This window comes from Mirounga leonina, unplaced genomic scaffold (assembly GCF_011800145.1).
Source record: "Mirounga leonina isolate KUSES-001 unplaced genomic scaffold, KU_Mleo_1.0 Mir_55, whole genome shotgun sequence".
Lineage (NCBI taxonomy): Eukaryota > Metazoa > Chordata > Mammalia > Carnivora > Phocidae > Mirounga > Mirounga leonina.
The window spans coordinates 807,751-835,342 of record NW_023270816.1 but is presented as its reverse complement, the minus strand read 5'-3'; the positions used below and the strand labels follow the sequence as shown (position 1 = coordinate 835,342).

At 39.5% G+C, this 27,592-nt stretch overlaps 1 pseudogene; it reads left to right on the top strand.

Moving 5' to 3' along the window:
- The window catches only part of LOC118001923, a 10,450-nt pseudogene extending 2,050 nt beyond the window's left edge, over positions 1-8,400 (top strand).
- The last annotated feature ends 19,192 nt before the right edge of the window (positions 8,401-27,592 follow it).

Below are 27,592 nucleotides of genomic sequence, written 5' to 3'. Positions count from 1 at the left end.
TTATTTATTTATTTATTTATTTATTTATTTATTTATTTATTTATTTAAAGATTTTTTGTTTATTTATCTGAGAGAGAGAATGGGAGACAGAGAGCATGAGAGGGGGAGGATCAGACGGAGAAGCAGACTCCCCGCTGAGCAGGGAGTCTGATGCGGGACTCCATCCCGGGACTCCAGGATCATGACCTGAGCCAAAGGCAGTTGCTTAACCAACTGAGCCACCCAGGCGCCCCTAGCTAGTCATTTTAAAATAAAGAAAGGACTCTTTACTACTACTTCTTCTCCTTCCCCTTCTCCTTCTTCTCCTTCTTCTTCCTCTTCCTCTTCCTCTTCCTCTTCCTCTTCTTCTTCTTCTTCTTCTTCTTCTTCTTCTTCTTCTTCTTCTTCTTCTTTCTTCTTTTCTTCTAATTTGCTTCAAAGGTGTAGGAAATTTTTCTTAAAAGTTCAGGTCGACCTATTATAGTAATATAAATTGTAGGCTATATTCAGAGGGCTACCACTCTGAGAAACTGATTTCCCAACTTCCTCTCTAGGTAAGACTTCATTATCCTTGCAGGCTAAAGGGGTATCACATGAGCATGAGGTTTGTAACTGGAGAGAGTTGCCTTGAATATGTTTAACGCTTGAGCCCATCACAGTAAGTCTCAGTCTGTACTAGTTTAGCGTGGCACTTGTTTATAAACAACATGATTATTAGCGCCGATTCCGTAAGATTGGTTTCCCACTGACCTCAACAGAAACAATGCAAATATTCACCCTTTTTTAAAGCATAGTAAAACGCCTGTGGTTTTTGAAGCCAGACCAAAAACACATGTAGAAAAGCCCATGGATTATTTTAAGTGAACTTATTTTTTTAATCTCATTAACTTTGCACCATATGCTGTTTATTTTTTATATCCTGCATAGGCTGAAAAATGAAAATAGAGCAGGCCACTTTGCTTCATTTGGGGCACATCATTACAAGGATGACATACACAAACTGGGAAGTTCAGAGAAAAACAAAGACAATTAAGAGGACTTTTTAAGATGACTTAAAAGATTTTTAAAGCTCTATGTGTTCCTTAACTAAGCAACCCAGGAGGCAAGCAGGAAAACTGCTTCCCACCACATGAAAAGAGTGTTACCTCTGGCAGCTTCCTAATCTGGAGAAAGAAGCTGGACTCACATCCCAGTTCCACATTTATGGGCTGTGCAAGTTTTGGCAATTAACTTTTTGGTTAGCAGAATATACATGAAACACTAAATATCTACCTTACATGTTTTTATTTTTGGGAGTGGGGGTTGGGTAAGAGTTAAATGAGAGTGTATATATATATATGTAAAGTATTTGACATATTGCCTGGAATTAAAGAGGTAAGTAGAGTGTATGTGTGTGTGTGTGTGTGTTTAATTTCTAAATAGAATAGGTATCTGTCATGTGATTTTAGGAAAAACCAGGTATACTCCACTCAATCCCAAACATTTCTTCTGCTACTGAACATTTCTCCATTAAATATTTATGGATTTATTCCTTTCTTTAAAGGTTCTAAACCCTATCAAAATACAAATATGCTTCTACTGCGTAATACCTGAAGCTTTTATCGGTCATTCACACCATATTATGAATATATTTTGGATCCATTCCTGAAGGCCTGCCTTGATGCAGAAGAAGGGGAGGGGAGAAAGGTGAACAGGACAAGAGAGAGGATGAGCTGATGCAGGACCAAGTGCTGTGAATGGGAAGCCTGCGAGGTTGGGGAATAACTGTTCACTGCAGAGTACCCCCTCATACACAGCCCCACCTATTCACAAGCTAAACATATGGAAAGGAAAACACACCTACACATTGAAAGGGTTTTCTCTCCATCCTGACAGTTCAGGCTTCTGGGTCCTCAACCCATTTCCTACAGGCTGGAATCCCAGGATTTGTCATCGCTAGCCCTGTTACATTTGATCCTTGGTAGATGAAACTAGGCAGGGACTAGGTGAGGAAGAGGGAGGGGTATGCAGGCTGGGGGTGCTTTTCCAGCCCAGTCATTCCATGATTCTGTGGCTAGATAAGACAGTGGTGGTGAGAAGCATTTTTACTTTGGAGGTGATAATGAAGCACAGAGAAGCTCTCCACTACCAAAGAATGCTGGTACTAAGGCTGGAGGGAGGGGAGACATGAAGGGTGCAGCTGGCCTCCAGAACCCCCACCCTGCCTGTGGGGCTCTGTGGGACCCTTTGGTTGCAATGACAGGGAATGGGGGGTGCACCGGGTTGAGAATGTGCCTCATCCAGGGTGGTTGCAGTCAAGAAGGGGACAAAGAAGAAAGAAACTGGGGTGGAAGAAAAAGAGGCAGGAGAACAATAGGGACACTTCTAGAGACAGCCAGACATACTGTTACTAGAAACCTTGTTCGGTCTAGAAAAAAACAATGTTGCAAATTGTAATTTATCCTTTGACACATTGATCCTTAACTAGGCTAGACCATCTTAACTCACGTGAGATAATTCACGGAAGTCAGAAAAATTTTAGGTTCAAAGTTAAAACTTTAGAATGACCTTCCTTGCTGACCTTCCATGGATAAACTCGCTGGACAGTTGATCTGCCTGCCTCCATTTTATTTCATAATTCCTGCCACATTCTGTTTTTTAACGTCACCTGGCCACTGGAAAAGGTCACCAAGATTTCTAATGACCTTTTTTCTTCTAGGAAATCCCATGAGTTTTTTCTTGGCTTTCCTCTGCTTCAGTCTTTTGGAAATACATACTGAAATCTGAAGCCTGTGATTGTCATTCTACACCCATTTATTGGTGCCAGGGTGAGAGGTCTATTTAGATTAGCTAAGCTCTTCTAATTACCAAGCAGGAACGAAAAAGCCTCAGGGGTGTGGCTGGGATGGGAGGTTCACGGACACAAGACGGCAGAGTCTTTGACCCCAAAGCAGCACATTTGGGCAGAGACTCCAACTTCCTTCTCTACAAAAGGAGGCAAGCGAACCAGTGAATGGCTACTCTGATGGCTCTTCAAATCTCAAAATTAGCTTCCTCTTCCTCTGACTTCCCTAAGACCATTCTAGCCCGAAGCTTCTCCATGTTCTTTCTCCTTCACCAAGTTCCCCTCCTCCTAGCCACCAGCCCCCGACCCCTGAGGGTGCTCCTGTTCCTCGTCAGCACCCACTTCCTGTGGCCAGCCAGTTCATCATGGTGACCCTAGAGACAGCTCTGCCTGGTCACAATGGCGTCCTCTCTGCCCTGACCCACGTTTGCTGGTTCCCCTCCCTGTGCCTTTGTGCAGCCATTCCTTGAACATCCAGCCACTTCCTCCAGAGTCTGGCCCCCTCCATGTCTCATCCCTGGCCCCACCAGGCTCTTTCTCATTCCTTTCTGCCTTTGCATTTGCTACTTTCTGTGCTCTTTCCCACTGCTTCGTCAAAAGCTACTGTCTTTTAAAATTCAGTTCAATGTCACTCCCTTTGTAAAGCCTTCCTGGCCCCGGTTTTCACATACATAGGGGAATAATCACCTCTTGAGCTATGAAACCAATTCGTGGACATCACTCCTTCAGCCCTTAGTATGTTGTAAATGTGTGTGAAGGTTCATGTCTCCACCTCTAGATTGAGTGCTCCAGGAGGGCACCCCACAGTTCTGTATATCCAGGGCCCAACATAGGTCCTGGTCCTCCATTAGCATTAGTCAAATGAATGAATCACCTCTGCAACCAGTCAGAGTGATGACAGGGTAACGTCCCCGTCCCCTGAAGATGGATCCATTAGAGCTCCTCTGATGCTTCCTGAACAACCACAAAGTCCCTCTGCATGAAAATGTGTCCTTAGTAATCAATCCATTATTCCAAGGAAATCAAGCAGAATCCTTCACATGTCAGGACATGGGCCACGATTTCAGAAGATCACCTGATAGAACCAACCATATTGTTGCAAAGCAAGCACCAGCCACTCTGTTCATCTGAACGCACTTCGTGGTGGTTGGTACAGAAATGAGGAATGAGTGAGACAGCCTCCCTCCTGCAACAGGCACTGCATTAACATTCTGCTCTTGGAGATAGAGAACAGCCCTCAGCATGACCTCCTCAGGATCCCTACTTAACAAATGGGGAATTTTGCCTTTAGACGTGATAAAAGAAAAGTTCTCTACTCCATGTAATGAGACTCAAAGACTTAGCACCAGTGATCATGGGTGCTTCAGTGATTTTCAGCTATCAGTGTGGGGGAACATTCTGGAACGACATGGAGGAAATAAGATTTTTGTGGAGAGGAACATCCATATAACTAAACTAGCATGAGAAAAGACTTTGTGGCCACCCTACAGACTTACAATTCTTTTTAAGATGCTCTAACTAAAATACACTGTTGCCAAATCTTTCTCACTACACTTTCAAAGAGCTTGAGATTATTAAAATTATTAGATAGTTATTCACTATTTCTTTGTATTCCCCCCCAAAATTAGCACAACTGATCTAAAACTAGGCTAATCACTTCTGAGTTGAGGTGTATTTTCCAGATACTTTGGTTTAGCTTCTCTCTCTCTTTTTTTTTTTTCATTCAAGAGCAAGATACTAACTCTTAGGTGGCCTGCAATCTTGGCATTGTGTTATTCTGTCAGGATCCGATTTAATGTCTTTGTTTTGAACAGTTTTAAATTTACAAAATTTTGAATATACGTATATATGTTCCATTTTCTCAGAAATGTGTTCATTTGGTTTCTGGCAGCCTCCATATGAAACTTCCACAGTGAAAGTAGCTAAAAGTTGAGCAGCAGGCGCCTGGGAGGGAACAGGAACATTCTCTCCAGCAAGGCAAGAGCTCCGGCACACCCAGGACTGTGTTGTCATTCGTTCTAGCTGTGAGCACCAAGAATGTCCTCTGCATTCATAAGAACACTTCATGCTTCTCCAGTGGTTAACTCAAAGCCGTTTTTAATGATCTGAGTACACACGAAAAAGATGTGTCCTTCTATATCAACACTACGGAAAACCAAATTTACTGAAAATAGCCTGAGCCACTCCTCCACAGACTTGAGGCACTCTGGCTGGGCGCTCGTGCTTATTCTTGCTCTGAATCTGCTAGCCGTACTTCATGCAAGTCTTTAAAAATTCTTTCCGTGGCATGCTACGTGTCATAGGCAGTATTTGTGAGGCGGCGGCTAGCGGGTGGCTGACGGTCAGGGGGTGGGCAGGGAGATGTTCAGTCAAGGCCAGGAGGTCAGCCCCTTGTTGTGGGGGCGAGGTACCCAGCACGGGTCAGTGTGCAGAAGCTGGAGGGTGCCCGGGAGCCAGGATATCAGCCAGGATTCTAAATTCTTCATCTTACCTCCACCAGCCAGTTTAATTCAGTATATCCAGAATGCTTCAGGTTTTGGAATACATAACCAAGCCTATACAACTAAACTCAAACTATTTGGGCCTATGGTGTTTAAAGGAAAAAAAGAAGGAAGGATGAAGGAACATTCCAAATAATGAAGCATTCCTTAGTGGGGGCTTCTATAAAAGTACAATTCACCCTTCACTGGTCGTCAAAATTACAACCTTCCCACCAGCTTGGTAACAATCTAAAAGTCTGACAATGTGCTCTGCTGGTGAGACTGGGCAGGAACAGGCATTCTCATATATTGCTAGGGTTCGCAAAAAATGGAAGTTCTTTTGGAAATATTTGATAATAATGAACAAAATCATCCATGAACTTACCCTTTGACCAGCCACTGTACTTCTAAGCATCTATGCTTGGTAAAAGTACAGATGCCACCCACCCAGGATCATGCCTTGTGACGTTGTTTGTAAGAGCAAACGATTAGAAACAACCCAAGAGTTCAGCAGGAATAGGGCCTTTGTTCAAAATAACTCGGTACTTCCACACAGCAGAGTACCATGCAGCCATAAAAGAAGACAAAGATTTCCACCTTTTGGTGTAGAGAAATCTACAAGACATATTGTCAAGTAAAAAAAAAAACCAAAAAACCCAAGATGTATATAGTTATGTGCTCTCTTTTGTATAACAGGCAGGGGGGAGTAAGAATATGTTGTTTATATCTGTGAAAAGAAACACTGAAAGGATAACTACTTATCTATAGGGGGTGGTTTTCTGTAGGGAGTGGAGGAGGGCAGAATGGAGAGGACAGTGGAAGCAAGACTTCCTGTGTATACCTTTCCATATAGTTTTGATTTTTGATTCAAAAGTGTATGTTCAAAAATGAATAAAACGAAAGCTGAAAAAATTCCATTCATCTTCCCCAGCAGGTGTAGCTCCCGCTGGCTCAAGGACCAATCATCAGCTAATTGGGGTGGGGTGGGGTGGAGGTGATAGATTTCAAGAGCTATGGCCAGATGCTTTAGATGGAACAAGCAATTCTCCTTTGTGGCTGTCCTCCAGGTCTATCCTGGGCCTTGTAGCTGAGATCAGTCTGCATGTTTCCCACCACATGCTAACCACATGCTTGTCTTGTTTTCCTGGGATTGGGTGTGAGCCACTGAATCCTGCCTATTGTCCTATCCTTCTGAGTTGGGGGCTCCACTTTGCTCCCATCACTAAAGCAGTTCTATCCTTCCACCCTCCCTTGGCACTGGAGTCTGGTCTCTCAACTCTTGGCTGACTGCTGTGGCCTTGGGACCCAGTGACAACTGTATCTGATGCTGCCTGCCTGTCTGGATTGTCAAATAGGACTTTCCTTCTCATTGAACAGCCCCTGACACCTGACACCCACCACCTCCCGGAAATACTAGAGGAACTATAAAAATCTAAATTCTAAAATTTCTAGCTAGTCCACATTTTAGCGAAGGCCTGTGGCCACCAGCCATGTTCTCTGGAGCCTGGGTGAAGCCCAAACTGCTGCACCTCTCCTAATTTTCCAGGCTGAATTTGGTTCTGTAGCTTCTGCCCAAGTCAGCAGATGGGTCACATTCCAGGGCAGGACACTGCCAGGCTGTTCTAGTCCAGTGTAGTTAGGCCTTCCATGAACACCTAAACCACCACAAAGGAGCCACTTCCTTCCTTCTCCCAGCTCAGGACTACCAATAATTTGGAATGGGAAGGGCGCCTGGGTGGCTCAGTTGGTTAAGCGACTGCCTTCGGCTCAGCGGGGAGCCTGCTTCTCCCTCTGACCCTCTCCCCTCTCATGCTGTTTCTCTCTCTCTCTCTCTCTCTCAAATAAATAAATAAATAAAATCTTTAAAAAAAAATTTGGAATGGGAAATGCTAGATTTACAAAGAAACATTTATAGTTGGTTAGACTTTATTAGGTGCCATTCTTTTTTCCATTTCTTTCCTTCTTTCCTTTTACGAGAAAAACTAAAAAAAAAAAACAAAAAAAAAAAACTAAGATCTGAAGAAAGTTATAACATTTGCAAAAGAGATGTTTACATTCCATTGAAAGTCCATTTGGAGAAATAGTCTTACACATTCTGTTACACTGGCAATCTTTTGTTCTATACAGAATTTAATTTTTATTTTTTTAAGATTTTTTTATTTTTTTAAAGATTTTGTTTATTTATTTGTCAGAGAGAGAGCACAAGCAGGGGGAGCGGCAGGCAGAGGGAGAAGCAGGCTCCCCGCTGAGACTCAATCCCAGGACCCTGGGATCATGACCTGAGCCGAAGGCAGACGTTAACCGACCGAGCCACCCAGTGGTCCCCAAAGATTTTATTTTTAAAGTAATCTGTACACCCAATGCAGGGCTTGAACCCACAACCCCGAGATTAAGAGTCACATGCTCGTCTTTTCTGGTTACTGCAGCGCGAAGAACCAAGAGCAGCAAAGTCTCCCGCGACACCTGTACGAGGCGGGGCAGGAAGCCTGCCGGGAACCAGCGCGAGCACCGGACGTTTTTGGAGACGGTGGAGCTGCAGATCAGCCTGAAGAACCATGACCCTCAGAAGGACAAACGCTTCTCGGGCACCGCCAGGCTCGAGTTCACTCCCCGCCCCAAGTTCTCGGACGTGTTTTGGGGCATCAGCAGCCCTGTGATAGGGCCAAGGCAGTGGATATTCCCCACATGGACACTGAGGCACTGAAGAAACTCAACAAGAATAAGAAATGAGTCAAGAAGCTGGCCAAGAAGTGTGATGCCTTCTTGGCTTCAGAATCTCTGATCAAGCCGATCCCATGAATCCTGGGCCCAGGCCTGCATAAGGCTGGCAAGTTCCCTTCCTTGCTGACCCACAATGAGAACATGGTGGCCAAGGTGGATGAAGTGAAGTCCACCATCAAATTCCAGATGAAGAAGGTGCTGTGTCTGGCAGTGGCCGTTGGCCATGTGAAGATGACAGATGACGAGCTTGTGTACAACATCCACTTAGCAGTCAATTTCCTGGTGTCCTCGATCAAGAATTGGCAGAACGTCCGGGCTTTATACATCAAGAGCACCATGGGCAAGCCCCAGCGCCTGTACCTTGCAAGGCACAATTCAATAAATCCTAGTGCTTAAAAAAAAAAAAAAAAAAAAAAGAGGCGCATGCTCTACCAACTGAGCCAGCCAGGCACCTCCAGAATTTGTTTTTGAATAAAATTTATTGTAAAGGTTTTCTGAAGGAAGCAGGGGTCATGAGGGAAATATTCAGGTAATATACTAGGTGATTTTTTTATGTGACATTTGTGGGGAATAATTTAGATTTTTTTAAAACCTTCAAATTAAAAATATTTCAATGCATCCATATGGGCAAATCATTTAGACAAAAACATTATTGGAGCCTAAATAATTTAGAATAATCATTTGAATAGGTACAAAATTAAAAGTAAATATATTCATCGAAAAAGAAAATCAAAAGTCATCAGGCACAGACCCCCCCCACCTGCCACCAGTCTCCCTCAAACATACACACATATCATTAGGAAACTGAAACCACAGACATTTCAAAAGTTATCAGTCCAACAATCTCAAGGATACCTGAACTTAATAGTAACTAGTAAATACAAGGATTGAAGAGCTGAAATGGGAGTGGAAAATAACTTCCTATTCAGAAGCATAAAACAACTAACATTTGTTTATTATAGAACACAGGGCCTTCCCTGATACCATTTGTTGTTCCATTTATTGCATTTACTTGAAGGAATAAAAGACCATTAAAAATATTCAAACTTTAGGGGCACCTGGCTGGTTTAGTCAGTGGAGCATGTGACTCTTGATCTTGGGGTTGTGAGTTTGAGCCTCACATTGAATGTAGAGATTACTTAAAAATAAAATCTTTAAAAAATATATTCAAGGGGCGCCTGGATGGCTCAGTTGGTTAAGCATCTGACTCTTGATTTCGGCTCAGGTCATGATCTCAGGGTCGTGAGATTGAGCCGCACGTCGGGGTCTGTGCTCAGTGCAGAGTCTGCTTCAGATTCTCTCTCTCCCCCTTCCCCTCCCCCCACTCATGCTCTCTCTTCTCTCTAAATAAATAAAATCTTGAAAAAATGAATTAAAAATATTCAAGCTTTAGACTAATTTAAATTTGTTTTCCTCATTTAATCTGAATTGGTGATGCATTCTAACGTCAAATATACAATAGTTTTAGAACTTGGTGTGACTTCTCCATCTGCTTAACATAGGTAGTTGAGAGTAAAATAATTTTTGAACTCTACAGTAATATGATACCCCAACCCAATTTTCATTTCAATACTGAAATCACTTTATAATATTTTCAAATAATAAATGTATTACATAGTCATTGTACGAAGTCCAGGCAATAAAAGTAAGGCTTTACTAGAAAATCAAAATCACCTATAATTCCATTCAATGGAGAATATTTATTTAAATGTGGATGTAGGGGTACCTGGTGGCACAGTCAGTTAAACACCTGACCCTTGGTTTCTGCTCGGGCTATGATCTCGATTGTGAGACTGAGCCCTGTGTCAGGCTCCACACTTAGCGCAGAGTCTGCTTAGGACTCTTTCTCTCTTTCTCTCTACCCCTCCCATCACCTCTACAATAAATAAAATCTTTTTTTTATTTTTTATTTTTATTTTTTTAAAGATTTTATTTATTTATTTGACAGAGAGAGAGAGAGCACAGATAGGCAGAGCAGCAGGCAGAGGGAGAAGCAGGCTCTCCACTGAGCAGAGAGCCCGACATAGGGCTTGATCCCAGGACCCTGGGACCATGACCCAAGCCAAAGGCAGACACTTAACCGACTGAGCCACTCAGGTGTCCCTAAAATCTTTTTTTTAAATGTGATGTAAATTTGGGTGTAAATCAAGACTTCTTCTACCACTTCTGGTTCTTGCAACATGAAGGGCTGATGTGGACACTCTCTTGGCTAAGATATAATAAACAAAATAAATTACTGCCACACAGATAAATTGTGTTTTTAAAAGTAGATAATTGAGCCAAGAGGGAAGAAAAGGAAATTCTCTGGTAGCTGGAGTTATAAGGTTGGGCTGATGCAACCAGCACCTAGAATGGGGGTTGTGGTATAAACCTCACATGGAGACAAAAGACATGGCCTTGGGTCCACTCAAGATGAATATCTGGAATTAAGAGGGTGGATTAAGGAAAAGCTCTTGCAAAGTTGCTTAGTCCACAAAAGTGACACTAATAAGAACTCCAACAAGGAAAAAGAGCAAGGCATTTTGTAATATTCAAGGCTCTGAATCTGAAAGAAAAAGAAACATGTCTTCTGAGAAATTAAACCAAGCCTGAGTGTAGGATTGAATTATATAGTAGTCTTATAGCACAAGAATTCTTAGCTGACACACTAACTAAAAGTTGGGCAAGAAACAAATTTGCTCAAGGCCCATGAAAACTCTGGGACCCATGCAGAACCAAAAATTAATCCACATATTGGGACAAATCCATAATCTAGGGTACCTAGGACTCCCACAGAAAGGACCATCACTGCTTAAGATGAGCTCACAATAAAAGATGAGCTCACAATAAAAACTTACAAACCATGTGAGGAAATGAGGATGAATCAAAAGACTCGATAATCAACAAAATCATAGACCTATCAATAATTGAACACTGTGAAAGGGACTAGAAATGTTACTATGTTTAAAATGATTAAAGACATAAAAGAAGGAATTGAAATAATGGAACAAGAGGACAATATGAACAGAGAATAAGCAGATTTGAACCAGGACCAAATTTTACTCTTGGAAATAAAAGATTAATTCATTCAAATTAAAAACTCAATGAATAAATCATCACGTAAAACAGTCAACTGAAAAATAGATCTGAATAAACCACCTGTAATGCAACACAGAGATAACATGATGGAAATATAAAAGAGAATTTATGAGACATTGAAGACAGAATGAGAAGTTGTGTGTGTTTTTTTTTAAATTTTATTTATTCACAGAGAGAGGGAGCATGAGTAGGGGGAGAGGCAGAGGGAGATGGAGAGGCAGAAGTAGACTCCCCACTGAGCCAGGAGCCCCATGCGGAGCTCGATCCCAGGACCTCGGAATCACGACCTGAGCCGAAGGAAGACACTTAACCATCTGAGCCACCCAGGTGCCCCCAAAATGAGAAGTTCTAATACATACTTCTAGGAGGCATTCCAGAAAGAAATTTGTGGAGACATTATGAGAGATAAGAGGAGAAGAAAAATACTGTTACAATTCACATGTTGTACGGTTGTTTTATGTAGAAAACCTAAAATTATCCACACAGAAAGTATTAGCATTGGTAAGAGTGTAGCAATATAGACGTAAAATCAATACACATTTTTTCTGGAAATTTGTTTGTTTTCTTTTACATTTTCAATTTAATCAGCATAAAGTTAATGAAAAGCATCTCCTTATCTTTTTTGCCTCTGTTACATCTAAACTTATGACACCTTTATCAATTTAATGAAATTTATCTGTGCTTTTTCTCTTGAGTAGTCACACCAGAGTTTATCTACTTTGTTAATTTTTTCAAAGAACAATATTTTGGCTTCCTTGAGCCTATTATTTAATACGATTTCTATTTAATTGGTCTATTATTTATATGATGGTTATTTAATTGGTTTCAGCTCTTTATAGTGCTTTTTATTCTACTTCCTTTGTGTGTGTGTTTTTTCTATTATTCTTCTTTAACTTTCAAACTTGGAAACACAGCTATTTAATATTCAACCTTTAAGTATTGAGGCTATATATTTTTCTCAGAGTACTGTTTTCCTGTATCTAACAATATATCTTGTATAACAAGTGAGATAGGAGAAAAGAAGATATACACATAAAAACAAGCACTGATAAGATACATAAGATAATTAGAACTTATACCCCTTCATCATATCATATACAAAAATCAACCCTAGATGAATTAATGAACTACATACAAAATATAAAACTATAAATATGGGAGAATACTTTTATAATCTCAGGGATATAAACATTTTCTTACACAAGAAATAAAAACTGAAAACCAGAGAGGAAAAATCGACAAATTTGGCTACATTAAAAATAACAATATCCATTTTATCAAAAGCCACCATAATGAGAACAAAGTGATCAGCCACAGACTGGAAGGAGATACGCTAAATATATTTTTATATACAACATATACTTGCTAAATATATAACTGTCAAGGGATTCGTATCCTGACTATGTAAAGAATTCTTATAAATCAATAAGCAAAAAACAAACCAATTTTTTAAAAAGGACCAAAGGAATTACACAAGTATTTTATAAAAAATATAAATGGCCAATAAACATGTAAAATGTCCCTCAGTCTCATTACCAATCAGAAAAATACAAGTTAATTCTACTATGAAAAACCATTACATATCCATAAAATTGGCAAATATTCAAGTCTAAAACTATCATGCATCCAGCAGCGATGTGCAGCAAGGCAATTTGTCATATAGTACTGATGGGAATGTAAATTAGTACAGTCATTTTGGAAACAGATTTTGCTTTATGAAGATGTCTATACTCTATGACCTAGCAATTCCACTCCTAAGTATAAACTCTAGAGAAACTATCGATCACCAAGAGGCATTTATGCAAATGTTTAAAGTAGCATTACCCCTACTAGTAAAAAACTAGAAATAAGCCAATGTCCAGTAACAGTAAAATGGGTAAAACGTGGGTGATGGAATACAATACAGTAATGATTAGGAATAAATTATAGCTATACTCAACAACATAGTAGAATCTAGGAACATAATTTTGAGTGGAAAAAACAAATTTGAAAAATATATACACCATTAGTCAACTGGTAAAAAAGTTTTAAAACGTGTAACAATTAACTTTTCTTGTGAAACTACAAAGAAAACAAAGAAATGATAAATCTTAAATTTAGGATAATAGTGGTCTCTGACAGGAGAGGACATAAGTAGAGTCATTAACAGACATTCATGGGAAGAATTACTAAAAGATGTACTTGAGCAAGAAGGAAAATGGACCCAGAAAAAAGATGTGAGAGGGTGCCTGGGTGGCTCAGTTGGTTAAGCGACTGCCTTCGGCTCAGGTCATGATCCTGGAGTCCCGGGATCGAGTCCCGCATCGGGCTCCCTGCTCAGCAGGGAGTCTGTTTCGCCCTCTAACCCTCCCCCCTCTCATGTGCTCTCTCTCTCTCTCAAATAAATGAATAAATAAAATCTTAAAAAAAAAAAGATGTGAGAAACACGGAGGAGAAGTAAGCAAAGAAACTGGCAAACCTTCTTATAAAACTAAAAACAGGTGGGGGCGCCTGGGTGGCTCTGTTGGTTAAGTGTCCAATTCTTGATTTTGGTTTAGGTCATGATCTCAGGATCGTGAGATCGAGCCCGGCGTCAGGCTCTGCACTGGGTGTGGAGCCTGCTTATGATTCTCTCTCTCAAAAAAAAAAAAAAAATTCTCTCTCTCTCCCTCTCCTTCTGCCCCCCCCAATAATAATAATAATAATAATAATAATAATAATAATAAATAAATAAACAGAGGTGGATCCATGTTTTGTGGGACCTAAAGCTTGCATAATTTGGGGAACCCATTTTAAGAAAAGAATATTAAAGGATTAATAGCAAATTAGGTATAAAGTTTACATTTCCAGGATGCCTGGCTGGCTGGGTCGGTGGAACATCCGACTCTTGATCTTAGGGTTATGAGTTCCAGCCCCACATTGGGTGTAGAGATTACTTAAAATAAAATCTTAAAAAAAAAAAAAGTTTACATTTCCTTAGAAAGAGAACAGAAATCACAACAAATAAAAATTTAAATGGCAGAACATAGGGGGAAGAAAAAAAGGCAGGCAAACCATAAAACACTCTTGGCTATAGAGAACAAACTGAGGGCTGCTGGAGGGGATGTGGGTGGGGGATGGGCTAAATGGGTGATGGGGATTAAGGAGGGCACTTGTGATGAGCACTGAATATTGTATGTAAGTGATGAATCACTAAATTCTACACCTGAAACTAAAATTATGATGTATTTTAATATTACCCTGAATGCTAACTGGAATTTAAATAAAAACTTGAAACTAAAAAATAAGTAAAAAATAAATAAATAAATAGATTGCAGCTAAATGCTACAAAAACTCACAAACCCAGGAATGTAATGCAATCTTTAATTAATTTTATTATAATTTCACCCCCTCTATAATACATTTCATTCCCTACAGTCTTCGACTGCATACCCTTTGCGCATCTCTTAATGCGATAATGACTTTTAAATATTGTCCTATATAAAGAGGTAGAAAGACACATCAGTCTTCTAACACAGTTGGTCAAAAGTTGTTCTTTTTTTAAAAAAAAAATCAGTCGTAGTTTAGAAAACTTTATTTTAGCTTCCCATTCATTACTGGTAGTGGAGGGAGGCTTCGGATAACCCCGGCGCTCTGATCTCACTGTCACGCCAAGCTGATGAGGTCGGCCGGCTTTCACCACACCGAGGACCCCTCCCAGCCCTACCTAGCCGGGGAGGCTCTCAGCAGCGGGATGTGCCAAGTCACGTGACCCTCAAGCTAAGAGGCGAGCAGTGCCTCAATCAGATTCTTGTCGCTGAGGAAGATGCTGATGCTCCATGGAATCCTCGGAGTGCAGGCTGTCACCGGGGACTCTTGTCTGAGGCCCACCCCCTTCTCCTGCAGCTCCAAGACCACCACCAGGATAAGGAAAACGACCTCCAGACTAGCAGGACTCCATTCCTCTGCTGTCTTGGAGTGCAGCTGCTTGCTGGTACCAGAGCCAGGGGAGGGTCTATCAAGTTCAGGGCGCTGCAGCCGAAACATTAGCTTCACGTAAACAGCATGTAGCAGGAACGATCGAAAACAATATTAACAAGAACAGCAGTAATAGTCATAATTCTTAGAGGAACCATTACTTCCCACTCATATATCCATGGAAAGGAGAAGTTCTCTTACCTCCACAGGTGATAATATAAGAATACTCATAACTTCTTTCTGCTTCCTTAACCATTCCACCCAAAGGCAAGAGAATGGGGAAGTTTAGGAGGCACGCCTCACCATGCTTGGCTCAGCCCTGCTATTCTCTCTCCTTTCGGATCTGCTGCCTCCACAGAAGGAGCATTCTGGTCTGCCTGGGTCCAGGTGGTGAATGACCAACCTTATTAGGGAGACCTGCTGTTGTCTTGCTGTGCCATCAGGAGCTAAGTCCATCTAATTCAGGAATAAAGTATCAGCAAGCCCATCTGGCCACAGATCTAAAATCACTTTGTCCGATCAGCTTTATCTGAAATAAAACTAATATTGTATTTTGATGTCCCACCTCTAATTCCTGCCTTTCTTCCCCTCGTCCTCCATATTGGTTCTGAATTTCAGAGAGGAAGAGAAGAACTATGTACGGGATACCTTACAACCCTAGTAATAAAGACCAATTTGGGGACACTTTTAAAAACAGGTGAAACTAATAAACTAGACAACAGTAACACGGGAGAAGAGAGAACAGAGCTATTGATTAAATGTAGTCTTAAGTCGAATGCAGCATACTCAAAATTTAAGGGTAACCTCTAATATAAATAGAATCTATATCTTCCAGAATGTTGAAGAAGGAAAAAGGTAACAAAATCAATCCAATCAGAATCAGAAAAAACCCAAATAACAAGAAAAACAATGGTAAATAGAACACATAAAATGGTAGAAATAAATCCAACTATCAGCAGTCCTAATGAATGTAAACATCAAATTCAGCTGTTAAAAAGCAGAAATTATCTGAATTGAAATACAAATTCTGTATGTCTGACTTGGCAAAGAGAAAAGATTTGAAGTAAAATTATGGGGAAAAAATACCAAATACTAAACAAATGAAGGTAGAAAAGCAATACTAATCAGATGAAATAGAATTTAAGGCAATAGGGGCGCTGGCTGGCTCAGTAGGTAGAGCATGTGACTCTTGATCTCAGGGTTTGTAAGTTCGAGCCCCACATTGTGTGTAGAGATTACTTAAAAATAAAATCTTTAATAAAAAAGAATTTAAGGCAATAATATTAGGTATTAAAAAGGACGACCATTGGGGTGCCTGGCTAGCTCAGCTGGTAGAGCATGGGACTCTTGATCTCAGGGTCGTGAGTTCAAGTCCCAACATTGGGCATAGAGGCTACTTAAAAAACGGGGGGGGGCTATCATTTAACAATAAAAAGAACAATTACCAAAAAATTATAATAATCCTGACTTGCATGCACCCAAAAATATAGCCTTAAAATATATATATTAAGGTAAATAATGATATATATACTAAAGGAATTATTAAATCCCCCCATCATGATAGGTACTTTTTAAAAAGATTTTATTTACTCATTTGTGAGAGAGAGACAGCACAAGCAGGGGGGCAGAGGGACAAGCAGAGTCCCCGCTGAGCAGGGAGCCTGACCCGGGGCTCCATGCCAAGACCCCAAGATCATGACCTGAGCATGGTAGGTATTTTTAACACATCTCTCAGAAGCTGATATAGAAAGCTTATAAATAATTAGGAAATATAAAATGTTTCGAACAACACAATTAATAAGCTCGCTCTAACGAACGTATACAGAAACCTGCCCCCAGTAATTAGGGAAAACAGATAATTACTAGAGAGTGACACAATCCAGTCACAACAAATACCAAAGAATTCATTTCATACACAGCACATTTCATATCACAATGCAATATCATCAGAAATTTAAAAGCCAACAAAGTAATTTAGAAATTCTATCACTTTAAAAACTAAAAAAGCATTTTAAGACAGACTGATCAATCAATCAATAGATAAAATATATGAAAGGGCAACTAGATAGATAGAGAAGAGATGATAGGATCATACCATAAAAACAATTTCATGAACTGGTTTGTCATTTAATAATACATTGGGCATCTCTTTCCATGTTAATAACTGTAGATCCGTACCATCATTTTAATAATGACAGAGTATTTTGCTGTCTGAATGAACCATAACTTATTTGTTGTTGAACCATTTATGAGTCAACATTTTGGTTATGTGGCAGAGACTGCAGCTTGTCCCTTAAACCCCTTTCTCGTCTTTTTCCTTTGTAACGAGACTCCTAGTTTTTTTAGCTGGCAGGTACTGTCTGGCATAGAGGCTTATTTTCCAGTTTGCTTTGCTGTTAGGTGTGGCCATGTGACCAAACTGAAGTGTCATGTTCAAGTTTTAGGATGTATCCTCAAAAAGAAGAACTGTGCCTTTCTTCCTTCATATCTTCCTAGTGTTATCTCCATACACTACTTCCTGTGTGTATGGATGAAACACTTGGAGGTCAATTAGGCATCTTGGACCACAAGGTAGAATCCTCATGTTTATGAGGACGTAGATACAAGATAGAATGAACCTGCATCACTGTTAATCATGGAGTTGCAATATCATGGAGTTGCAATGTGGATTGCTTATCTCAAGACTTTCATTTGCATGGCAAGAAAATAAGTATCTACCTTATTTAAGCTTTATTATTTGGGATTTTCCTGAATAACATGTTTTCCCAAATATTTTGCTGTAATGATCAGCTGCTATAAGCATTCATTTGTGCCTATATTTCCCTACTTCTTCTAATGGAATGCATAAGTCATGGGATATATCCTTGTATCTGTTTTTTTAAAGATCTTATTTATTTATTTGAGAGAGAGAGAGCATGGGCGGAGGGGCAGAGGGAGAGAAGGAATCTCAAGCAGACCCCTTTCTGAGCATGGAGCCAGACGTGGGGCTTGATCTCACCACCCTGAGATCATGACCTGAGTCTAAATCAAGAGTTGGATGCTTAACTGACTGAGCCAACCAAGCGCCCAGGATATATCCTATTAAAGGTTTTTCAGATGTATTGCCAAATTCCACTCATTTTCACTTTGCCAATCAGATGGGCTAAAAATATGATTGCACTTTTTGGATTACTGAAATGGTTAAACATTTTTTAAAAATTGTTTGCCATTTGTGTTTATTCTATGTTGCTTTTGTAAGTTCCTTACCCATTTTTCTATCAAAGCATTCTTTTTCTTACGGATTTTAGAAGACTATATATTGAGTATTTAATCCTTTGTCTGTCTTACATATTATAAATATTTTTTTCAGTCAGTTCACTGTTGTTAAACATTGATTGTGGTATTTTTATGTGGAATTTTTAAAGTTTATCAGGACTTTACTTTCTTTATTAGAACTTTAAGTTCTTCTCTTTCTCTCAGACTATAGAAATATTTGCCTATGATATACTTTTGTGTGTTGTATTTTTATTTGACTTATTTAGAAATTATTAATCCATTTGACATTTATTTTGTTATATTGTAGGGATCCAAATTTTTATTTCCCCAAGTGATTAACCAAACATTTCACCTTTTATTAAATAGGTCATCCTTTATCTCCTGATACAAAATGCCATCTCTAGGAAAAACTAAATTCTCCTTACATACAAGGATCACTTTTGAACTTTCAGTTATGTTCTATTAATATATATATCTATTTCTCTATCAGGGCCATAACTTTATTCTAGCTTTTAAATATTTGTATAATAGTTGATATGGTATCTTCCTCCTAATAATTTTTTTTAATTTCTCAAAATGAACTTTATGCTTTTTTTTTATGTTCTGACAAAAAACAAAAGACAAATTCTACTAAATTGGGACTTATATTTGAATTTCATCATAGGTTTAGACTGATTTGCAATTATTTGACCCTTTTTCATTATAGACTCATCAATGATATTGATATGACCCACCAATATATTTTTTTATTTTCAAATGAAATCACTTTGATCTTCTTCTGAGTTGTTATCAGACCCTCGAAATTAAGTAGGTCATGAAGCGTCTTGTATGAATAAAAAAGTCGTAAAAGCAGCCTTTGCCTCCAATGTGCTAATATTCCACTAAAGATCATTAAGATTGCATTGAATTGACATGAAGTCATGTAAAACAGAAATAAAACTCTCCATAACTTTATGATTATAAATACACCATCCGGTACTTACATCTTGCAAAGCTGGCTGGAATGACAAATGACAGAGCAGAGTGGGATTGATCTGGAGTGGTAAAGCAGAGGGTAAAAAGCATTGCAGATGGCAGAAGTAGCATTTGGAGGGGGCAAGGCAAATTATGAGGCAGATTCACATGTGTTCTAGGCTAGCAAAGATAATAAGAATGTACAATAATTTTTAAAAAGGGAAATTAGGGAGAAGGGACCAATTGTTAGAAAACCTTTCAATATGGATTTTACAAGAGCAAAAATTTTGACTTATTATAGCTTCTGAGAATGGGTCTGAAAAATCAAAATGGTGCTTAAGAAAGATCATTCTTGCCGCAACGAGCACACGAGTGTGGAGTAAGAAGGTGATTAACAGACTGTTAAGGGAAGTGGCACAATAATTTACTTTGGAATATAATTTATTTACTCGATAATTTTTACTCATTATGTGCCTAGCTTTGCGTTAGCATTAAAATGACTTTGTTTGCACCCCAACATCTATTTTTACAAGGCCTTCTTAACAGATGTCTAATAACACCACTTACGAAGAGGGAGACATTCCCCAGGTACTTCTGTACTTTGTTCAACAGAAATTTAACTGCCCAGGTGGAGGTGTGATTGATGTTATTCAATGATTAATGCAGCAAACTACCTACTTTATCCTCTGCAGCAGAAATCTCCATTTAACCCCTTGGGATAGGTAAGTGCCTCATTTCTTAAGAAACTACAGTGAGATTAGGAAGAAGGGGAGGCTTCACAAAGCAATTAGGACGAGGGCAGTTGAATCCACCCTCCTCCTTATTGAAAAGCAGCTTCGACCAAGATATTACCTCCTGAAATAAACTTTAACCTCCAAAGGAGTTTGCAAGAAAATTTGAAGGAATATAAGAGGAATACATAGAGCAGCCTTTAGGACAACGCTTCTGTTTTTTTTGTTTCTTTGTTTCTTTCTTTCAGTGCCTTGAGTCCAAGAGCAGAAAATCTCCCTGAAATAAGCATTTCTAAGTGCATCAGAGTTGCTTTCCAGTCTGCAAAAGCCACTTTCCTGTAGCATGAATATTTTATTTTTTTTCTTATCATGTAACTGACATCTACATGATGGGAAGCAAAATACTTTTGGTTCTTGTTGTCGCTGCTATTTACAACTGGAAGAGTCATCCGGAACTGGATCCATCCTACAAAAGAGAGCTTCAAAATAGGAGCCTCCTCTTGTGCCTTTAATTCCTCTCCACTTCCCCTTCGTCTTAATTAACAGCAGCAAAATGAGACAGTATGAGAAAAGATGAAAAAGTGCTGCATGTACGTATGGGTTTGTTTTGGGGGGTTTTGTTTTGGAAATGCATATTTAACTTTTCCTTTTAAAACCCACTTCCCCCTCAAACCTGGTGTGCCCAACCATGTCCCTAAGCATCTTCTTCTGACCTCAGGGGCACCTTCATCTCCTTAGTCAACTTTTAAGGAAGAGTCTCCCCACTAGGAAATTCATGGGGGAGAAAAGAGAAACAGGGACTGATGATATTCCTAATCCTGTTTCTGTTCTTGTAAAAAGCCCAGTCTGTTGTGGTTCCCAGAAGATTTAGGAACATTGAAACAAAATATTTAATTAAAGTAAAAATTATTTTCTCCATTAGCTATACATTTTTATATAAATAATAAATGTTCATGACAACAACCAACCAAACAAAAGAATAAACAAAACAGGGCAAAAGCGAAACGAAGAAGAAAGAAAGAAAAGCAAAGAAATGGTATGGGACAGAATAATATATGAATAAAAAGTCCTTCTACTCTCCCACTTCCCTGTGGTTTTTCCAGAGCATATACATAAAATATTTATTTTAGACCAGTGGGATTATGTTATATATGTTCTCTAACTTGCCTTTTTTTTTGCACAAAACAATTTATCTTGGACTTCTTCCTAGTAGCATATATAACTCTTTCTTTCCTATGAACATTTGCAGGCAAGCATAGATGTGCCCTAACATATGAAAGAACCAGATTCTTATGGACAGATCTTTGGTGGGTATTTGGCTATTTACAAATAATACGACAACGATTATTCTTCTCTTAAAGATTTTATTTATTTGTTTGTCAGAGAGAGAGAAAGATAGCACAAGCAGGGGGAGCAGCTGAGGGAGAAGCGGGCTCCCCACTGAGCAAGGAGCCCAATGCGGGACTCAATTGGTATCATGACCTGAGCCGAAGGGAGACGCCCAACTGACTGAGCCACCCAGGCATCCCGACAATGATTATTCTTGTTCACATGTGTAAAAAAACTATAAATGTCTAAATGGAATTGGAAGATAAAAAGATGTGTAATTTACATTTAAAAGTAAAATTTACATGTTAACATTTAATACATCCTGCCAAATCGCTCTCGAAAAAGGTTGTATCAATTTACACTCCTACTGATGGTACCTGAGACTGCAGATGTCTCATGCCCGAAACAAATATTTTCATCCCTGGCAATATGAAAGAAAAAAATCACTTCTCAGTTTTAGAAGTTTTCATTTCTTCAATTATAACTGAGCTTGAACTTTGTATATATTTATCAATCAGTTTTTTTCACTGCAAATAAACTGTTCATTGTTTTTAAATTGACTTGTTTACCTTTGTATCGATATGTAAGAACATTTAGCATTAAGGAAATTAACACCTTGTCATATGTATTAAAATGTTTTTCCAAGACTGTGTAATAAACATTCTACTTTAAAAAGATATTCCAAGTTTTACAAGCAAACGCCTTATCCAGGGCAAGTTTGATTTAAAATCATTTCTATTTAACTCTCCCACTAGGGAAACTGTATTTAATCATTTTTTCCAAAGAAAGTGCATTCTCCTGTTTGATTTAATCTTAAAATAGTTGTTTGATGTAACTTTAATAAAGTCATTATCTCAAAGATAGATTTATGTTTCAGAAAGAAGCAAAAATTAGGAAAGAACAATGAAAAGTCAAAGAATAACGATGACCATCTTCATGTCTAATGAAATCTTTTTTTCTTTTTTTTAAGATTTACTTATTTATTTTAGAGAGAGAGAGAGCACAAACAGGAGGGGCAGAGAGAGGGAGAATCTCAAGCAGACTCCACGCTGTGTGAGGAGCCTAACTTGGGCTCAATCCCACTACCCTGAGATCAGGACCTAAGCTGAAACCAAGAGTCAGCCAGACGCTTAACCCTTGTGCCACCCAGAAGCCCCTCATGAAATCTTTAGAATAAAAGAAATTAAGACTACAAGGCATAGAACATTCATGAGGAACTGTCCTTAATTGCTTTGCCAAATTTTTTTCAGTATCTTTCTACTACAAATCTCTCTTTGGAAGATGTATTCCAGACTCTCTCTCTTTATCCATGTCTCCTCCCTTTCCCAAATTATCACACATATCCTTGAGAATTTCATATTTTTTTGAGGGAAATAACGCTTGACTTGAAAGTTAATCACTGTTAGATTCCATACACAACTTTATAGGAACGTCATTGTCCAAGACTCGGATCCTCAGGCAGGCAGTCCATCAGCAGCTGTGTTTCTACCTTACTTGACTTAACTAATGCTCATCAAAGTGTTATCTCTGGAAATTTTGGCATAATGAGGCTGGAAGAAGTAGTGTAAATACTAAAGGTTAGGGGCGTCTGGGTGGCTCAGTCGGTTAAGCGTCTGCCTTCAGCTCAGGTCATGATCCCGGGGTTCTGGGATCGAGCCCCCTGCTCGATCGGACTCCCTGCTCAGCGGGGAGCCTCCTTCTCCCTTTCCCTCTGCTGCTCCCCCTGCTTGTTCTCTCTCTCTGTCCAATAAATAAGATCTTTAAAAAAATAAAAACTGAAGGCTAATTTATGTAAAATGATTCTTTAATTTTTCTCAATTTCTGCGAATCATATCATTCTGTTTTAACCCCTAAAATTCTATGAACTTGTGACTCTAGGATTTTATATGGAGATAATTATTTACCTATGTGTACAAACCACTGTTTCAAGTTCCAAGTGGTTTTTGATACTCAATGGTTTGTTTGTTTTTCAGTCAATTGACTGACTTCAAGAAATAAATTATTCCTTGGATGAAAGAGTCTATTTAAAGTTGCAGGCATCATAATGAACTGACTAAATTAAAATCTGATAAAATTAAAGGGAGGTAGAGAAAATAATATGCTGGAGGCTAACATTTTTTGTTTATTTTTAAATACAATGAAGCGAGGGGTTATTGAAAACATTTCATTGAATACTTGTACTTATTATACAAAATACTATTGTTATTTTATTGATATTTCTTTTTCTATTTTTTTGTTTTGTTTTTGTTTCTGTTTGGGCAAGGGAGATAAGTGTATTTTGTTTTTATTTTTGTCCAAGTAAAGGAAAAAAGAGAAGACATATCAGAAGATAGGCAGACTTTTGGCCCACGGATTATCTGGAGGTGGTAACATATACAGACTTTCCCATTCATTACACCAATAATTACTGAACGCCTACTGAGATTAATTTGGGTAAGAACTGAATTAAAAACATTTGAAACTTGAGTCGAGGGCTGCATGAACCTTTTTAAAGCCTCAGGTATTCACTGAGCTTAGAAACTGCTCAGAAATCCCAAGTCAGTGGGGTTTTAAATCCAGAAGTTCCTGTCTACCCCAATATAAATTCAAATTTTAGTTATGGTATTTTAATAACAATTGTGGAAATATAACCAATTTGTTGTTTGATGATTGCATTTCTTTAAAAATTCCTTTATATTACATTTTAATGTATTTATAAGACAAAGGTGGTTGGGGGGGAATGTCAGCACTGCTAGTTTAACGAAGCATTTACCTTCATCTGTAACAGAAGTATTATTGATTGTCACCCTTGTTGCTCTCTGAGGATAAATTCTTGTAGCTGGAGGGCTGCCAGCTTACTGGGTGCTGGCATAAGCTAGGGCACTGGGGCTTGGTGACTGAATTACCCAGCTTAATAGGCAAGGTGGGTGGCAAACAGGATGACTTTAGGGAAAATCCTGGGGGCAGGAGTATGGAGTGAGTCTCCCGCTGGGACTGTGTTGCAGAGCATATCCTCACAGGTGACTCCCCATCGCTGGGGACTCGGGGGCAGGGGTGGGGTAAGAGATGTTCACTGGGGTGATGGGGTGGAACTTTGCATAGTGTGGGACGCGGCTTTTTATGATGCCACCTCAAATCTTCTTTAAGGATTGTGGACTGATTGTATTTCTTGTGGAAGCCAGTGAATAGAAAGAGTCGATGTCAAGATCGGCTCCAGGTAAAACCAAAGCAACACAGATGAAGAGGAGAGGAGACACCTCAGTGACATATCCCGAGAAATAAAAACAAAAAACCCAGAAGAATTATATGTCAAATGCTTTGCCGTTTGCTTGTGCCTGGGGCTGCGACTGGGCCCACGTGACACTTCTCAAGGCACAGGGGCCTGCCTCTCTGGAAGAGCAACCAGAATTCTCTACAAACACATTCAGGGATTAAATCTTTCCAAAGCAGACCTCTATGGGTGGTTTATTAAAAGAAATTACATGCACATAATCCTCCACAGAATTTTAAGTCTTCAGGGAGCCCAAAGCCAACATTATCATGTTTTTTAAGTCAATTGAGAATTTTTTTTTCTTTTGCAAACCACGTTATAAAGTCTTGAAAGTCTATTTAATTTTCCTAGTCAGATTTTAAAGGAAAAAATGAGTGTTTCTATGTGGTCTCTGCTCCATTAGCAGATATTTCAGGGCTATTCACACCGTTCTCTTCGTAATCATCTAGACAACAAATCTATTCGAACGTGTGTCTAATCCTTACTACTGGTGAGAGAAGGCTGCCTTCAGGCTCCTCAGTCCTTAACGTCAGTAACTTCCCTCTGCAGGGCTGTGCTCCCTGGGGATGCCCAAATGAATTCTCTATAGGCTGCGAGGAAAAGGAACCTCAGTGGTTAAGAATTTCTGATTCCAGAAGCCCTTGTTCTTCCACAGATTGGTAAGTGATTTGCATGCTGGTCCAGGATGTTGGAAATGCCTCCCTGATTTCTAACACCAAGGGCGAGAAATTAGATGATGACAGAATGTATGTGAAAGCTCTTTGTAAAGCAGCAACAACATACAGTTCTCTAGTATCAAAGGCAGACACAGCTAACAAGACCGTTTCAGGAAGAGCCATGAGGCAAAGGAAAAGTATTTGCTTACGAAACCAGAATTTTAAGTATTAAGGTACAACTATACACCAGATACCATAAAGATTCACTCTCTTGTATATACTGAGGTGCTGATATAATTTTTTTGAGAGAGAGAGAGAGAGAGAGAGAGAGAGAGGGCATGTGCATGTGCATCCATGAGCTGTGGGGGAGGGGCAGAGGGAGCGAGAGAATCTTGAGCAGGCTTCGCAGTGTGGAGCCTGACCCGCACCGGGGGCTCAGTCTCACAACCCTGAGATCATGACCTGAGCTGAAATCAACAGTGGGATGCTCAACCAACTGAGCCACCCGGGAGCCCCATGGTTTTAAAAGACTCACTGCACGTGTTGATGTAGTGTGTTATTCAGACCCTTTTTATTGATATTATGGTCATTTTCATTTTCCTAGAGGCTACTGCTTGTTATTAATTTCTAATTTGACTGCATTATGATCAGAGAATATGTTCTATCTGTAACCAATTTTTTGTTATTTATTGAGGTTTCCTTTGTGGGAAACATTGGAATTGTTGGATTTTTTTCAAACTAGATATACACTTGTTTTTGTTTTTCCTACTTGAGAATCAGTGTATTTCTTCAATGTTTAGTTTCCAATATTTCATTATAGAAAATTTTCACTAACTTTCTTTTTGAATATTGCCTGTCTCCCATTTGCCCCTCTCTCCCTGTGTCTCCCTGAGACACAGCAGGTGCATGTTGGACCTTCTCATTCTGTCTTCCACACCCTGAACCATTCTTTCATCTCCTCCACCTCTTTCTCTCTGTACTTCATTCAAGGTGGTTTCCTCAACTGTATCTTCCAATTGGCTAAATTTCTCTTCTGATGTGTCTAATATGCTAATTGAACTTATTCAGCGAGATTGTAATGACTATAATGTCCATTGCCAGACATTCCATTTGTTTCTTTCCAAATCTGCCTGTTCTTTATTTCCATGGCATCCTGTTGTTTTGTTACATTTTCAATTCTTTTTAAAGATCTCTTTCCTCGTTCTAGTTATTTTAGAGTGTCTGATTTTTGTTCTGCCATCTGTAGTTGTTTTGGGGCTAAGTCTCTTGATTGTTGCCTCTGATAACTCTCCTATAAGGTAGCATTCCTTATGTACTTTGTAACATTTTGTTTTGCTGGTTGTGAATTCATCTTCAATGGGTTCATTTGCTTTTCTGAGAGAGGTTTCTGTTATGGACTAAACCATGTCACCCACCCCAAACTCATATATGTTGTAGCCCTAACCCCCAATGTGACTGTATTTAGACATATGACCTTTAAAGAGGTGATTTCTTAAAAGTTTTTTTTTTTTTTTTTTTTTTTTTTATTCATTTGAGAGAGAGACCGAGAGCACAAGCAGGGGGAGAGGCAGAGGGAGGGAGAGAAGCAGATTCCCCATTATGCTGGGAGCCCGACATGGGGCTCGATCCCAGGATCTAGAGATCACGACCTGAGCCAAAGGCAGATGCCCAACCACCTGAGGCACCCAGGTACCCCTAAAGAGGTGATTATTTTTAAGTAATCTCAATACCCAACACGGGGCTTGAACTTACAACCCCAAGATCAAGAGTTGCACGTTCCACCAACTGAGCCAGCCAGGTGCCCCTTAAAGAGGTGATTAACATTAGATAAGTTCATAAGGGTAACCTGATATGACTAATGATGTCCTTATAAGAAGTGGAAGAGACACAGGGGTGCATAGGTGGCTTTAGCATCTAACCTTGATTTTGGCTCAGGTCATGATCTCAGGGTTGTTAGATCAAGCCCTGTATCGGGCTCCATGCTGGGCATGGAGCCTGCTTAAGATTCTCTCTCTCCCTTTCCCTCTGTCACCCTCCTCTAAAAAAAAGTGCAAGACACACCAAGGATGTGCACACACAGAGGAAAGGCCATGTGAGGACAGAGAAGGAAGGCAGCTGCCTGCAAGCCAAGCAGAGAGGCCTCAGGAGAAAGCAAACCTGCTAACATCTTGATCTTGGACTTCCAGCCTTATTCTGTTGCTTACGACACCCAGTCTGGGGCATTTTGTTATGGTAGCCCTAGCAGACTAGCCACGTTCTGACCCAGAAGTTGTGAAAGTGACCTCACAGAATGCTCTATCAGATTCCTAGGGGTTTCAAGGCTCTGGATGTATTTTTATGTTAATTTATTGGCTTAGAGAGTGCATTCCAAGAAATGGACTTAGAGCTAGCTTTCTAGG